General features: G+C 37.7%; 1 protein-coding gene across 3 annotated transcripts in view; it reads right to left on the minus strand.

The window, feature by feature from the left end:
- AdamTS-A (ADAM metallopeptidase with thrombospondin type 1 motif A) overlaps positions 1-13,941 on the minus strand; it is a 545,690-nt gene that overhangs the window by 437,186 nt on the left and 94,563 nt on the right. The gene's annotated exons all lie outside the window — the stretch shown is intronic.

A 13,941-nucleotide genomic window follows, 5' to 3' on the forward strand; every position in this document is an offset into this window, starting at 1 on the left:
TCATTTATATTGACAATTCAGACATACATTACACATTTCAAGAAGATATTGCCAATATTGTTGAGTTGCGCTCCTGGGACGACTTTACTTATAAGATAGTTTATTCGATTACATGAAATCAACTTTAACTTAAGAATATCCATCAGAAAAGATCATAGCATGTAATTCGTCTTTAAAAAACAAATACATGCCATGATGACAGTAAAATTCTCCTGTTAGTGATTCAATACTAAATTATGAGGGAAAAACCAGGAAAAAAACCTCATAATACTATCCCGACATGGTAACTATTTGGTTGTGCATTTAGTTTACCTTAATAAACAACTTATGGAAGATTTTAAAACAAATATTATTTCTAAACAAAATTTAAAACCCACAGTATGGTGGAGATATGTAGATGATGTATTCTCAATATGGCCTCATGGATCAGAGTTGTTGGACACATTCCTAAATGATATAAACGATAAAGAAGAGACAATAACATTTACCATGGAAAAGGAATATAAAAACACACTACGTTTCCTGGATGTTTTAATCTCTAAGAACGATACTGGATATGAGACTCAGGTGTATAGAAAACCAACACACACCAACAGATATTTAAATTTCAAATCAAACAGCTTCTAAAAGAGAATATTGTATTATGTTTATTTAAATGAAAAATAAAAAGGCATTATTGATTGATCGATTGAATTAGAAATGAGGAAATAAGAACTGAACAGAAATACTATGGAGGAAAGCTAGCGGATAGACACATTTGCAGAACAAAAGATTGTAGACTGTTCAAAAACATATACGAAGCAAAAAGAACAAAAAACAGAAAGAAGGGAGGCCTAAGGATAACATTTTCCTAAAAAATACTCGAAATACCCACAAAAATACGAAAAACCATGAGAGCAATGAAATAATTGACCAGGGACTGGAAATAATGAAGAAAATGGATTAAGAGTTAAGAAAAGTTATCCCCGATGCCTCTCAGCGGGCATAAGTTGTCACCAGCTAAAAGAAAAAGAAGTATTTCAACAAAAACAAATCTATAGATCACCACTTCCCGCTTCCGGTTATAATATTCTATAAAAATAATACTTTTTACAAATAATACCAATCCTGAAATATTAGCATTTATCTCATCCTAAGTGTACATTTTACGATTATTAAGATAAAAACAATTCTATACCTGAGTGAGCTAAAGTCGTTAAACAAGTCCAACATCTTCTTTGATTATAGTGTAAGTGCATTTAGATGTGTATTTTATAACCAAAAAAAAAAACACCTTGTACATATCTAATCTAATGTATTTACAATTAAATGGTCTAGTTAACACAAACATCACTTTTTATTAAATAAAGGAAGCAACAATCATTGTACCAGTTTATTTTCAATAAACACCTCGAAATAAAAATGGTATTACAAGGCTCCAAAATCTTGTTTCCAGTCGCGATAAGAAAAATCCATATTTTGTGATTTCGACACAATCTTTTGATTAATATTTTGGATAAACAATTTACACTACGACGGCGTAACCATGAAATCGTAAATTTTGGGTTTTTTTGTTTAAAATCCAATCTGTCGATACTTGGTACTAAATTAGAAATAAGTTGTTTGAGATTACTCGTTACAGAGTGGTTCAAACGTTTGATATATAGCAAACGCATATGGAAATACATGACAACAGAAAGTTATGTATTTTTGGATGCTGATACCGCATTTGTTACAAATTTTGATGTATCAGAGCAGTGGTTTCAGAATTGACATCAATTTTGGCCCCAATATTTAACACCTGAAAAATTTTATACTGCAAATACTTAATGCAAATATCTTCTTCTTCCTTTGCCCTATCCGTTTCGGACGTTGGCTATTAACAAGGCTATTTTGACTTTGTTTACGGCACCTCTGAACAGTTCGGTCGATGTTAGTCCGAACAATTGTCGCAGGTTATGCATCCATGAGTGTCGTCTTCTTCCCGGTCCCCTCCTACTGTCGATTCTTCCTTGGACTATTAACTGTAGCAGCCGGTACTTAGTATGCCTCATGACATGTCCGAAGTACTCAAGCTTCCGTTTCTTTACGGTGAAGATTATTTCTTTGCTTTTGCCTATTCTCTGCATTACTTCTACGTTAGTGATGTGGTCTGTCCAGGATATCCGAAGAATACGGAGATATATCCACAGCTCAAAGGATTCTAGTTTCTTCAGGGTGGCTTCCGTTGTGGTCCATGCCTCTGCTCCATAGAACAAGACCGGGAAGACATAACACTTGACCAGTCTTAATTTTAGTTCCATTGAGATTTTGCTTGTGAACCACTTTTTCATATTGTTGAACGCGTTTCGCGCTTTTTCAATTCGTGATCTTATTTCTGTTGCTGGTCCCATTTTGTGTTGACTGTGGTTCCAAGGTATGTGTATGTCTCCACTTGTTCTATTTTTCGGTTGTTTAATGTCAATTGCATCGGAGGTTGTTGTGTTCTGCTGATGAGCATGCATTTAGTTTTGGTTGTATTGAGTTCTAAACCATATTCTTGACTTGCTGTGTGTATGCTTTGCATGAGTCTTTGAAGCTCGTTGCAGTCATTTGCGATAATAACTGTGTCTTCAGCATATCTAATATTATTGATTACCTCTCCGTTTACTTTGATACCCTCCGAAACTTCTCCCAGTGCTTCTCTGAAGATTTGTTCAGAGTATATATTGAACAGGAGCGGCGAGAGGACGCATCCCTGTCGTACACCCTTTTTAATATCTATCTTCCCACTGTGTAAGTTGCCCATCTTTATCTCAGCACTTTGGTTCCAATAGAGACTGGTTATTATGCGCAGATCCTTGCCATCAATATGCATCTTCCTGAGCATTTCCATGAGTTTATCATGTTTGACCTTGTCAAACGCCTTGGAGAAGTCGATGAAACACAAGTGGACGTCCTTGTGCATGTCTCTGCATCTTTGAATTAAAACTTGCAGACTGAAGATCGCCTCTCTTGTGCCCAATGCGCTTCGGAATCCGAACTGTGACTCCGATATATTTGCTTCGCATTTGTTATATATTCTATTGTGTATGATTTTGGTGAAAACTTTGGTAATGTGATTTATCAAGCTTATTAAGCGGTGTTGATCACAGTGTTTTGCACTTGGGGTTTTAGGTATGGCTACAAAGGTCGATCGAAGCCATTCCTCCGGAATCTCCCCTTTGTCGTAAAAGGTGTTAAAAAGGCCTGTCAGAAAATCGAGGAAGTGGTCATCCGTTTCGCATAGGAGTTTTATGATCTCGCTCTGTATGTTGTCGGGACCTGGTGTTTTGTCATTTTTTAGCGATGAAATGGCTTTTTCCACTTCAGACCTTAATATTTCGGGTCCAGTCATGTCGTCATCTTGGTCCACTGTCGCTCTGCGTTTATCGTTAAAAAGTCGTTCTACGTAATCTTTCCATGTGTCAATGAGCTTCAAGTCGTCTGATATAAGGTTACCGTCTGCGTCTATTAGTGTCGGGTGGGGATTATTGGTTTTCTTTTTAGTTGTTAATTCTTTGATCTTTTTGTGCATGTTGTGGTAGTCATATCTTCTGTCGCACTCTTCGATTTCATCGCATTTCTCCTTCAGCCAGCGTTCCTTCGCTTCCTTGCAATGCAATGCAAATATAGATCAGAGAAATTATCAAATAAAAAACCTCTTTTGTGACACTCTTTGATACAGGTATCTAACAACTACTCGTGATAAATTTGGGATAGCAATATGTATTCAACAAAATATGCAAAAGATTAAACGTCATTTATTACTAATAAATAATACATAAACATTGTAAGGACGCTATTTGCTTTTAAATACTGAAGGTAAAGATCGGTAAATTATATGGAAAAGTGACACAATTTTACTGAAAAGGCAACCGTTAAAATGAGAGTTTTTAAAGTTATTTTTGGTAATTTGTTGCCTAATTATTGCAAAAATAGTTTCAAAAGTCGAGTTTTTAAAAATTATTAATAACTTTTCTGTAAAAAATGTACAAAAAACTGTAATTTCGTGATAATAGGGAAAATATCACATGTATTTACCTAAAAAAATTTCAAGAAGTTTCACATAACAGTTACGAGTATGGCAAAATTGAAATTGTTTATCCCAGAAAGCTTTTATCTACAACGGTATTATACGTAAACTACTAGGTTTACATAAATTCTGAAAGCAACAACTTGAAGAGAAAGGCTTATTTTATCAAATTAAATCATTTAACGATTAAGAAATATATGTTAAATATTGTAAAATAGGTTTACAAAACTACTGTGATTTTAAACTTATAAATATCTAAAATAATTCAGACAATCTGTATGTAAGAAGTTAATTTTTTTAATTCGAAACGTTGGCATTTTTAGACGAATTTAAAAAAAATACAATGTTCTGCGACTGACCTTTAGTACCCGAATTAGCCCTTTTTTTTCTCAGTTTTACTATTTCAAAAACTAAATTCACAAATTCAATTTTATAAAAGTCGCAATATCTCCGATTCTAATCAACAAATATTAATTTGTTGTTTAAATTTGGGGTACCTTGTTGCATAAATTATAAAAATTCAATTAGATAATTTTTAAATTGTTTATTTAACTGAGTAATTTGTTTAAACAATTTAAAATAAATAACGATTTTGAAAAATTTTACTTTTCTGTTATTATTATTACTAGAAAAGTGTATGAAATGATGGGTACTTAACTTAATATTTATGTTTATAGTTTAATAATATCTTTTAAAAATAAGTTTCACAAAAAATAAATAAAATAATAGCGATATTGCTTTATTTATATATTGTTTATAAGTAAAAAATGACGTTTAATTTTTTGCATATTTTGTTTATGACATATTGCTATGACCAAAGTTATCAAAATCTACACCTGGAAATCTCCAGCTGTCTTAAAAAAAAGATTAGAAACCAAATTGACTACATCATCATCAACACACGATTTCAGAATTCCGTAAAACCCGCAAAACATATCTGGGAGCAGATGTTCCATCATACTGTTGTGAATTTATTAAAAGGTTCAATATTTATAACACTTACGGATTTAATTTATTTCTTTATTTATATTAACTTATCTGACAATAATTTATATATCCGTACGTTACAAATTCGCGAGCGCGGGGTCTTGAGAATTAACTAACTGTTTTCAAAATAAAAGTTCCCTCATATTTATACGAAAACAGCTGCTCTAGAATCCCATGGATTTTGACCTCAATTGACCTGGTTTCGCCTCGAATGGACAGGCCTAATTCCGGAAGATTCGAATGGAACCAGTTTTTTTTATTACTTGGAGTTTATGCCAGCTATTCGAAAGGTCTCGTATATTCTAAAACAGAACAGCATTAGTCATAATATAATACGGTTATTTTAGGCCAGGATAATTATCGTAACATTGCCCCCCTCTTAAAAGATGGTTCCTCCTGGAACCTTGTCGGGACTGGAACCGGAACTGTATGCTGGTATCGGCAACTGGACCCTCTTTTACAACTTCCAGTTGTATAAAAATGACAAGGGACGGTTTTCTCTCCGCACCAGTAACTATGCGGATTGCAACAGACTAACACCTGGACTTCGGTGTCTTTAAAGATCTCCTCCACCATACTTCGGATGACCCTCCAATCTAATTGGCGGCACTCCAACTTTGGCATGGCTAACTTTTGCACGTCGGACTCTAGTACGTGCTCTCTCAATTGAAGTAAGGCTTCCCACACATCTCGGTAGGTAGGTTGGTCACGGGCAGTGTCTTTTGTTACCAGGTAGAAAAGGTAACGTGATGCATCTTGGAGTTTCAAGGTCTTACCGGGAGCTGGCACCTGGCATTGAAGTTCTGCAACTCGACCAAACTTCCTTCGAAAGACGGATGCCAACCCTGGTGCGTCTTTGATACTGGCCGGGATGGTAAGGGCCAGCGAGTAGTCATCGGGGAGCGCGAGTAGATCTTGCTTTTCTTCAGTGGTAACACCATGTCTCGCTTTACCGGTACCTCCATAGGCACCCATGAATTCCTCAAACGTGAGGTCAGACACATCGTGGACTTGGTTTACTTCCACTTCTTCATCTACGTCGTGGTCACCTTCGAAAGACGCCAACCGGTTATGGTGTACTATCATCGGCTTTCCCCTCGGAATCTTGCTTATTCGGTAGATGACATCGTTGATCTTCTCCATAATTAGGTATGGGCCTTCCCAAAACTGCTGCAATTTGGGAGCACAACCTTTTCGCTTCTTGGGATTATAGAGCCATACTTTGTCGTTCTTCTTAAAGCAACCCTTTTCGGCTTGTGTATCGTACCGTTTCTTCATTCGGTCGCTAGCGATCTGAAGGTGGGAACGGACCAACTCATGTACATCGTCCATTCTTCTTCGTAATTCGATCACATAATCTTCACCTGCTACATCTTCTCCAGGTCGACATCCAAACTCGAGATCACAAGGTAGTCGCATTTCGCGTCCGAATAGGACTTTGGCTGGTGTCTGGCCTGTTGATTCGTTCACAGCAGATCTGTAGGCCATTGTGAAGAACGGAAGATATTGGTCCCAGTCTCGCTGATGATCGGACACCATCTTTGTCAAATACTTGCCGACTGTCCTATTCATCCGCTCTACCATACCATCAGATTGCGGATGATATGCTGTAGTTCTTGTTTTCTTCATGCCTAGTCTATCACATATTCCTTGGAATAGATCGCTTTCGAAGTTCCTGCCTTGGTCACTATGTATCTCCAAAGGCACTCCAAATCGGCTGATATATTCTTGGATCAACTTATCTGCAACGGTGGCGGCCTTCTGGTCGGGAAGTGCGTAAATCTCGACCCACTTAGTAAAGTAATCCATTACTACCAACATGTACTTGCCTCCATTTTCACTTTCTGGAAATGGCCCAGCGATGTCCAAAGCTATTCTTTCAAACGGGCTTCCAACATTATATTGTCTCATAGGAGCTCTCCTTTTTCGGTGAGGCCCGTTACTCGTAGCACAAATAGTACATTTCTTACACCAGTCTTTTACGTCGTCGGAACTGTTCATCCAATAAAACCGTTCCCGAATTCGCTGAAGGGTTTTCCTTACACCAAAATGCCCTCCCGATGGACTGTCGTGTAACTGACGAAGTACTTCGGCTATTCTGCTCTTTGGGATCACCAACTGTCTTCTCTTCTCTGAACCGTCATCATTTTCCAGGACTCGTTTAAGCAAGCCATCTTCGATGATAAATGAGTCCCACTGGGCCCAATACGTCTTAACTACTGAGCATAGGTTTGATATTTCCTGCCAAGGTGGTCGACGGCTTTCCTCTTTCCATTTTCGGATTTTCTGTATAACTGGATCTCTCTCTTGTTCTTCCCTTATCTTAGTAGGCGTCCAGTCGTCGTTGACAATCGTCGTTCTTAGCACAGCTGCTTCCTTGGATTCCGTTTTGTTGCAGTGGGAACACTCTGCTGGGCATGGCCTTCTGGAAAGAGAATCAGCGTTTCTGTGGCTAACTCCGGCCCGGTGCTCAATCTTAAAATCGTATTCTTGGAGTCGTTCGATCCACCTGGCTATCTGACCCTCTGGATTCTTAAACTGCATCAACCACTTAAGGGCGGCATGGTCGGTTCGGATTAGAAACTTTCTGCCATAGAGATATTGATAGAAGTGCTCTACTGATTTCACTACTGCCAGAAGTTCTCTTCTCGTGACGCAATAATTCCGTTCTGGTTTTGAAAGAACTTTACTAAAATATCCGAGGACTCGTTCCTGTCCTCCTTGAATCTGAGACAGCACTCCTCCAATTCCCACATTACTTGCATCCGTATCTAAGATGAACTCTCCTTCTGGCAGTGGATACCCCAAAATTGGTGCTGTTATTAAATGCTTTTTCAACGTTTCAAAGGCATTTTGGCAGTCTATATCCCAGCGGTATTCTCTTGATTCCTCTGTAAGTCGCGTTAATGGCTTAGCGATATCTGCAAACTTCTTAATAAACCTCCGGTAGTAAGTACATAGTCCAAGAAAACTTCTCACTTGATGTTTGTCAGTTGGTTTTGGCCATTCCTTAATGGAATCGATTTTTCCCTTATCCACGGCCACTCCTTCTTTACTGACTATATGACCCAGATAATTGACTTTATCTTGAAATAGCTGGCACTTCTTGGGGTTTAGCATCAATTGGGCAGCTTTAAGTCGATTAAAAACGTTTTCTAAATTCCTCAAATGATCTTCGAATGTCTCCCCCAAGACGATTATGTCATCTAAATAAACCAGGCATGTTTTCCAAGATAACCCTCTCAACACATTTTCCATAAGCCTCTCAAATGTCGCAGGAGCATTACAAAGTCCAAATGGCATAACGTTGAATTGCCACAATCCAGATCCTGTGGTGAAGGCTGTCTTTTCTTTATCGACTGGGTCCATTTCTACCTGCCAGTATCCAGACTTCAAATCTAAAGTAGAAAACAATTTACTTCCAGCCAATGTGTCCAATGTGTCATCGATCCGAGGCAGAGGATAACTATCTTTCTTGGTAACGTTGTTCAGCAAACGGTAATCCACACAGAACCTCGTCGTTCCGTCTTTCTTCTTAACCAGGACCACCGGAGAGACCCATGGACTCGTAGAAGGTTCTATCACCCCGTCTTTCTTCATTTCCTGAACAATCGTTTCAGCTTCCTCTCTCTTCGCCTGTGGTAATCGTCGAGCTGTTTGACGAATTGGCTTAGCATTACCAGTATCAATTTTATGCTTAACAACGGTAGTTCTTCCCGTCTTTCCTCCTTTCGGTACGAAAATATCACGATACTGCCGAAGAAATTCCCTTAATTTCCTTTTCTCCATCTGATTTAGAGACTGTCCTGCAACTGCAACCATTTGGTCGAATTTGTCGTTGGAATTATCAGATGTTGTCGCCTGACGAATTATGGATGTCACAGGTACACAAGTTCCTACTTTTGTCTCTTTCTTTATGGTCACTGGGTAGTCGTTGACATTGATAAGTCTCACAGGAATTTCTTTAGCCGAAGTCACCAATTCCTTTCCAATTATGATTCCACGGCCAACCTCATCGTCGTGGTTCCAAGGCTCCATCATAACAGGTCTCCCTTCGTCTACAATTCCCTGTAGTCGCGCTACTATGATCGTTTCGCTTCTCGCAGGTACGACTGTATCTTCTGTAATGGCTGCTTGCACAGTGTTGTCATTATGTGGATGGAGAAATACCTCCTCGTTGCCAACTTTGATTACCTTATTCTTAAAATCCAATTGGAATCCATGCATATTCATTACGTCCATTCCTAATATAACATCCTCTTCGATGTCAGCAACTATAACAGTATGGACAAACTTTTCTGCCCCAATTCCCAATTGTACCTGGATTTCTCCATGAATGTTGGCATTTTCACCTGTAGCGGTCCGAAGTCGTAACCTCGTTGGTAACAGTTTCTTTCGGCTGTTTATAACTGTCGGGCGTATAATGGTTCTGGTCGCTCCGGTATCCACCAACAACGTATGCTTTTTACCATTTATGTCTCCATCTACATATACACTATCTTCACGACATTTCAAAGAAGCTATTAGTATGAGAGGGTCTTTGGAAAAGTTTTGGGTCGAAGCTGCCCCCCTAAGGCTGACCCGTTCTAGTTTTCCTGATGGTGAGTTTCTTGATTTGCGTCGTACCTAGGGTGCTTACAGGAGCTTCGTACGTGTCCTATTTCGCCACAATTCCAGCATCTGATGGTCTTCGTTTTCTTGTATGTCATGCTTTTCATCATATTAACGAGCTGGTCAAGTTTATCTTCATCTCCTTCCTCTTTTACAGTCCTAACTTTACTGTACCCGCCAGAGGCCTGCGTAGCTGACTCGTATTCGAGGGCGGCGGATAGGACATCAACCAGCGTCTTGTGACGAGCTAATCGTAGTGTTCTCTGCATTTCATGATCACGAAGACCATCAATAAACGTTTGAACGGCCAATTTTTCCATCATGTCTTCGGGAGCTGTTGGATAAGCATATCGTACTAATCTGGCAATATCTACCTCATATTCTTGAAGAGCCTCATCTTTCTTCTGTCTACGATTTTTAAGCTGTGACTGATATACATGCTCCAAATGTTCGTGGCCATATCGCATATTTAACCTCTTCTTCAGTTGTTCGAAATCATCGGTCTCCTCTACGGCTATGGTCTGAAGCACATCTAAGGCATCTCCTCGAAGAGCGATAGTCAGGTTTACAGCCTTTTCTTTTTCAGACCATCCATTTGCTCTTGCGGCTGATTCGAACTGTTTCATGTAGTTGTTCCATGATGATTTTCCGTCGAAAGTTGGGACTTTAACATGAATAGAACCTCCACTTCCTTCAAATTTCGGCCGTGTCTCCAACTTAAATTTCGTCTCGTCTTCTTTTATCTCCACTGTAATCGGATTGTTACCTCTCTCTGCTGTCCCTGTTTCTTCCATCTTCCTTTCCATCTCTTTAATCTTTTCTTCGAAGGCCAACTTATCGGCAGCAACTTGGTTTTTTAGCGAAGACACTCTATCGTCAAGAGCAGATATTTCAGAAGTGACTTTAGAGATGTTAGCAGAAACTTTGCTTTCCAGAGAAGAAATCTCGTTAGAAACTTTGCTTTCTAAAGAAGCGATGTCGCCGGATACTTTGTTCTCCAATGATGCGATGTCGCCGGAAACTTTGGCTACATCAGAAGACACTTTCGAAATATCGTCGGAAACTTTGTTCTCTAATGATGCGATGTCGCCGGAAACTTTCGAAATCGACGAGAGGACAGCATCTTCAAATATATAAGTCTCTGGATCTAGTCCTTCTTCTAGCAAAGCGTTCTTTAGTCGTTGGACTAACTCAGCCTTTTTTCCGGTAGAAGCTAATTCTCTGTCTTCAAGATGTCTTCTTAAATTAGTCACTGTCAGCTCATAAATCGTAGCCATTTTCACAATTTATTTTATATTCACTTGTATTATTATTATAAGTCTAATTTATGTTCGATCTCACTCTGACACCATTTGTTGTGAATTTATTAAAAGGTTCAATATTTATAACACTTACGGATTTAATTTATTTCTTTATTTATATTAACTTATCTGACAATAATTTATATATCCGTACGTTACAAATTCGCGAGCGCGGGGTCTTGAGAATTAACTAACTGTTTTCAAAATAAAAGTTCCCTCATATTTATACGAAAACAGCTGCTCTAGAATCCCATGGATTTTGACCTCAATTGACCTGGTTTCGCCTCGAATGGACAGGCCTAATTCCGGAAGATTCGAATGGAACCAGTTTTTTTTATTACTTGGAGTTTATGCCAGCTATTCGAAAGGTCTCGTATATTCTAAAACAGAACAGCATTAGTCATAATATAATACGGTTATTTTAGGCCAGGATAATTATCGTAACAATACCATTATCTTTTATTAGGACGTTTCAAACTCCACATGAAAATAGTCCATAAAAGAAAAGCACAAAACCGTCCGGACATCCAGAAGTTGAAAGATGAAACCACAAGAGAAGAAGTCAAAGAGGAGATCAACAACAAAATAAACAACATGGTAATCTCAGATATTAATCAAGAAAACATAAGTGTGGATGAGATGTGGAATAAAATCAAAAATATTAGACAAGAAATATTAGAGCTAATGGAAGAACGAAGTAAACACAGAAATAAGAATGATGAAAGGTACAAAGAAATACACAAAATCATTAAGAAAAAGATTAAAGAAGCAAAAGAATCATGGCTACAAGATCAATGCATAGAAATAGAATAAATATAACACAAGCATGACACTTTTAACCTACATAAAAAATCAAAAACTTAACGGGAGAAAACAGATCACGAAGTCATAACTTAATACTAGAGGAGCACAACAATTTGCTCTACGAAAATGAAAAAATACTTGAGAGATGGAGGCAATACATGGAAGAATTATTCAAGGAAGAGCAAGAGATAGAAGTCAGTGTTTCTGGATGTTCAGGACCAGAAATAGCGCTCCGTGAAGTAACACATGCAATAAAAAGACTAAAAACTGACAAAGCACCTGGACCTGATAACATACAAGCTGAAATATTGAAACTATTTAAAAACAACCAACACAAACTCCTAACGAGTTTACTGAACAAAATCTATGAAACTGCAGAATTTCCTAAAGATTGGCTAGTTTCCACCTTCATCCCTCTCCAAAAAAGGCAAATGCCACCAGATGCTCTGATTACAGAATTATAAGCTTAATCAGTCATGCACTCAAAATCCTTCTTTCTGTTATTAACTCTCGCATATATAGAAAACTTGAAGAAAACATTAGCAGTGTTCAGTTTGGGTTTAGAAGCGGACTGGGAACGCGAGAGTCCCTATTTTCCATACAAGTATTGATACAAAGAGCTCGAGACATAAATTGCGAAGTCTACGCATGCTTTATAGACTTTGAAAAAGCATTTGACAAGGTGCAACATCAAAAATTATTTCAGATACTGAAAGAATCTAGTATTAAATTAATTAAAAATTTATACTTACAGCAAAGGGCAACTGTAAAATGCGGAGGATCTGCAAACATTAATAGACCGTGTAGTGGAAGCCTGTGACAGATACGGCATGAAATAAACTGTAGGAAGACCAAAATTCTTGTAGTAAGTAAAAACGACGTAATACAGCACCAATTCACAGCTAATAATGAACCCTTGAAAATAATCGACAAAATTACATACCTTGGATGCAGCCTAAATAAGGAATGGGACCACTCCCAGGAAATAAGATGTCGTATAGAAAAGGCCAGAGCTATCTTCAATCGCCTCAGGAAGATTTTATGTAATATGCACCTGAACATTGATATAAGAACACGAGTCTTGAGATGTTATGTATTTTCTATCCTTTTATATGGAGTCGAAGCCTGGACCTTGACGGAGACCAGAATTTCCTATATCCATCATGTTACAAACAATACCGTGATCCAACATATAAATAAAGATCTGGAAATTATGCGTATCGTGAAAATCAGAAAGATGACATACTTAGGGCATGTGATGCGCAATGGGAAGTATCAACTAATTCAACTAATTTTACAAGACATCGTGGTTGAAGAACATCAGACAGTAAGCAGGAATGACTACCATACATCTATTTAGAGCAGCTGTCAACAAAGTTGTATGGACCAACGTGATGACCAACAGCCACAGAGAATAGACACCAAAAGAAGAAGAAGAAAAGTTATCAAAAACAGTTAGGTACCTGTACCAACGAGTGTCACGAGAAAATCGTTAGTTGCCTGTTCCCTGATCTAGTAGTGATAATAAATACAGCCCAGTCAAATAAAATTTAATACCCTTAAATCATTTTGTATTAGGTTTCTAATTGGAACTTTTTTCAAATCAAAGTTTACGTCAAAAGAAATGTTTTTTTATGAAGGCATCGGTGTAATTTTATGGAATTATTGCATTTTTTAGATTCCTCAAAATAGTCGTCCCCTATATAAGTTTTTACTTTTTGTTACTGAGTGTAGGTCTAATTTGTCTGTATAGACATTTATTCATAACGTGCAGAATCGTTAGTTTTGTACTAATAGCGACAAAAAACAATATAAACCAGGGAAATGAAACGTTATCAAAACAGTCGCTGTAACTACTATCTAACTACTATAATTATTTTAGGTTATACATAGGTTTGTTCCAACTCGTCTAGAAACCGTATAATGTACGGTAACGCTTCTGCACAATAGATAAAATGCGTTCCAGTTGAAAATTGACGGTTCATCGTACCAACGTTCCAACTTTGGCGTTCCAACTCAGTGATCGTTTAATGTATGGTTTCGAATCTATCGAAACCGTCAAGTGAGGTTAAGTGTTTCAGCACTACTTTTTATACTGTATTTATTGCATAAAAATTTACAGCAGTGAAAATGGAACTTGTTTGTCTAATTTAAAATATTATTTTTTTCTTCAATTAGATTATTGTTTGCTTAAATTATATTGTT

This window comes from Diabrotica undecimpunctata, chromosome 7 (genome assembly GCF_040954645.1).
Source record: "Diabrotica undecimpunctata isolate CICGRU chromosome 7, icDiaUnde3, whole genome shotgun sequence".
Taxonomy (NCBI): Eukaryota; Metazoa; Arthropoda; class Insecta; order Coleoptera; family Chrysomelidae; genus Diabrotica; species Diabrotica undecimpunctata.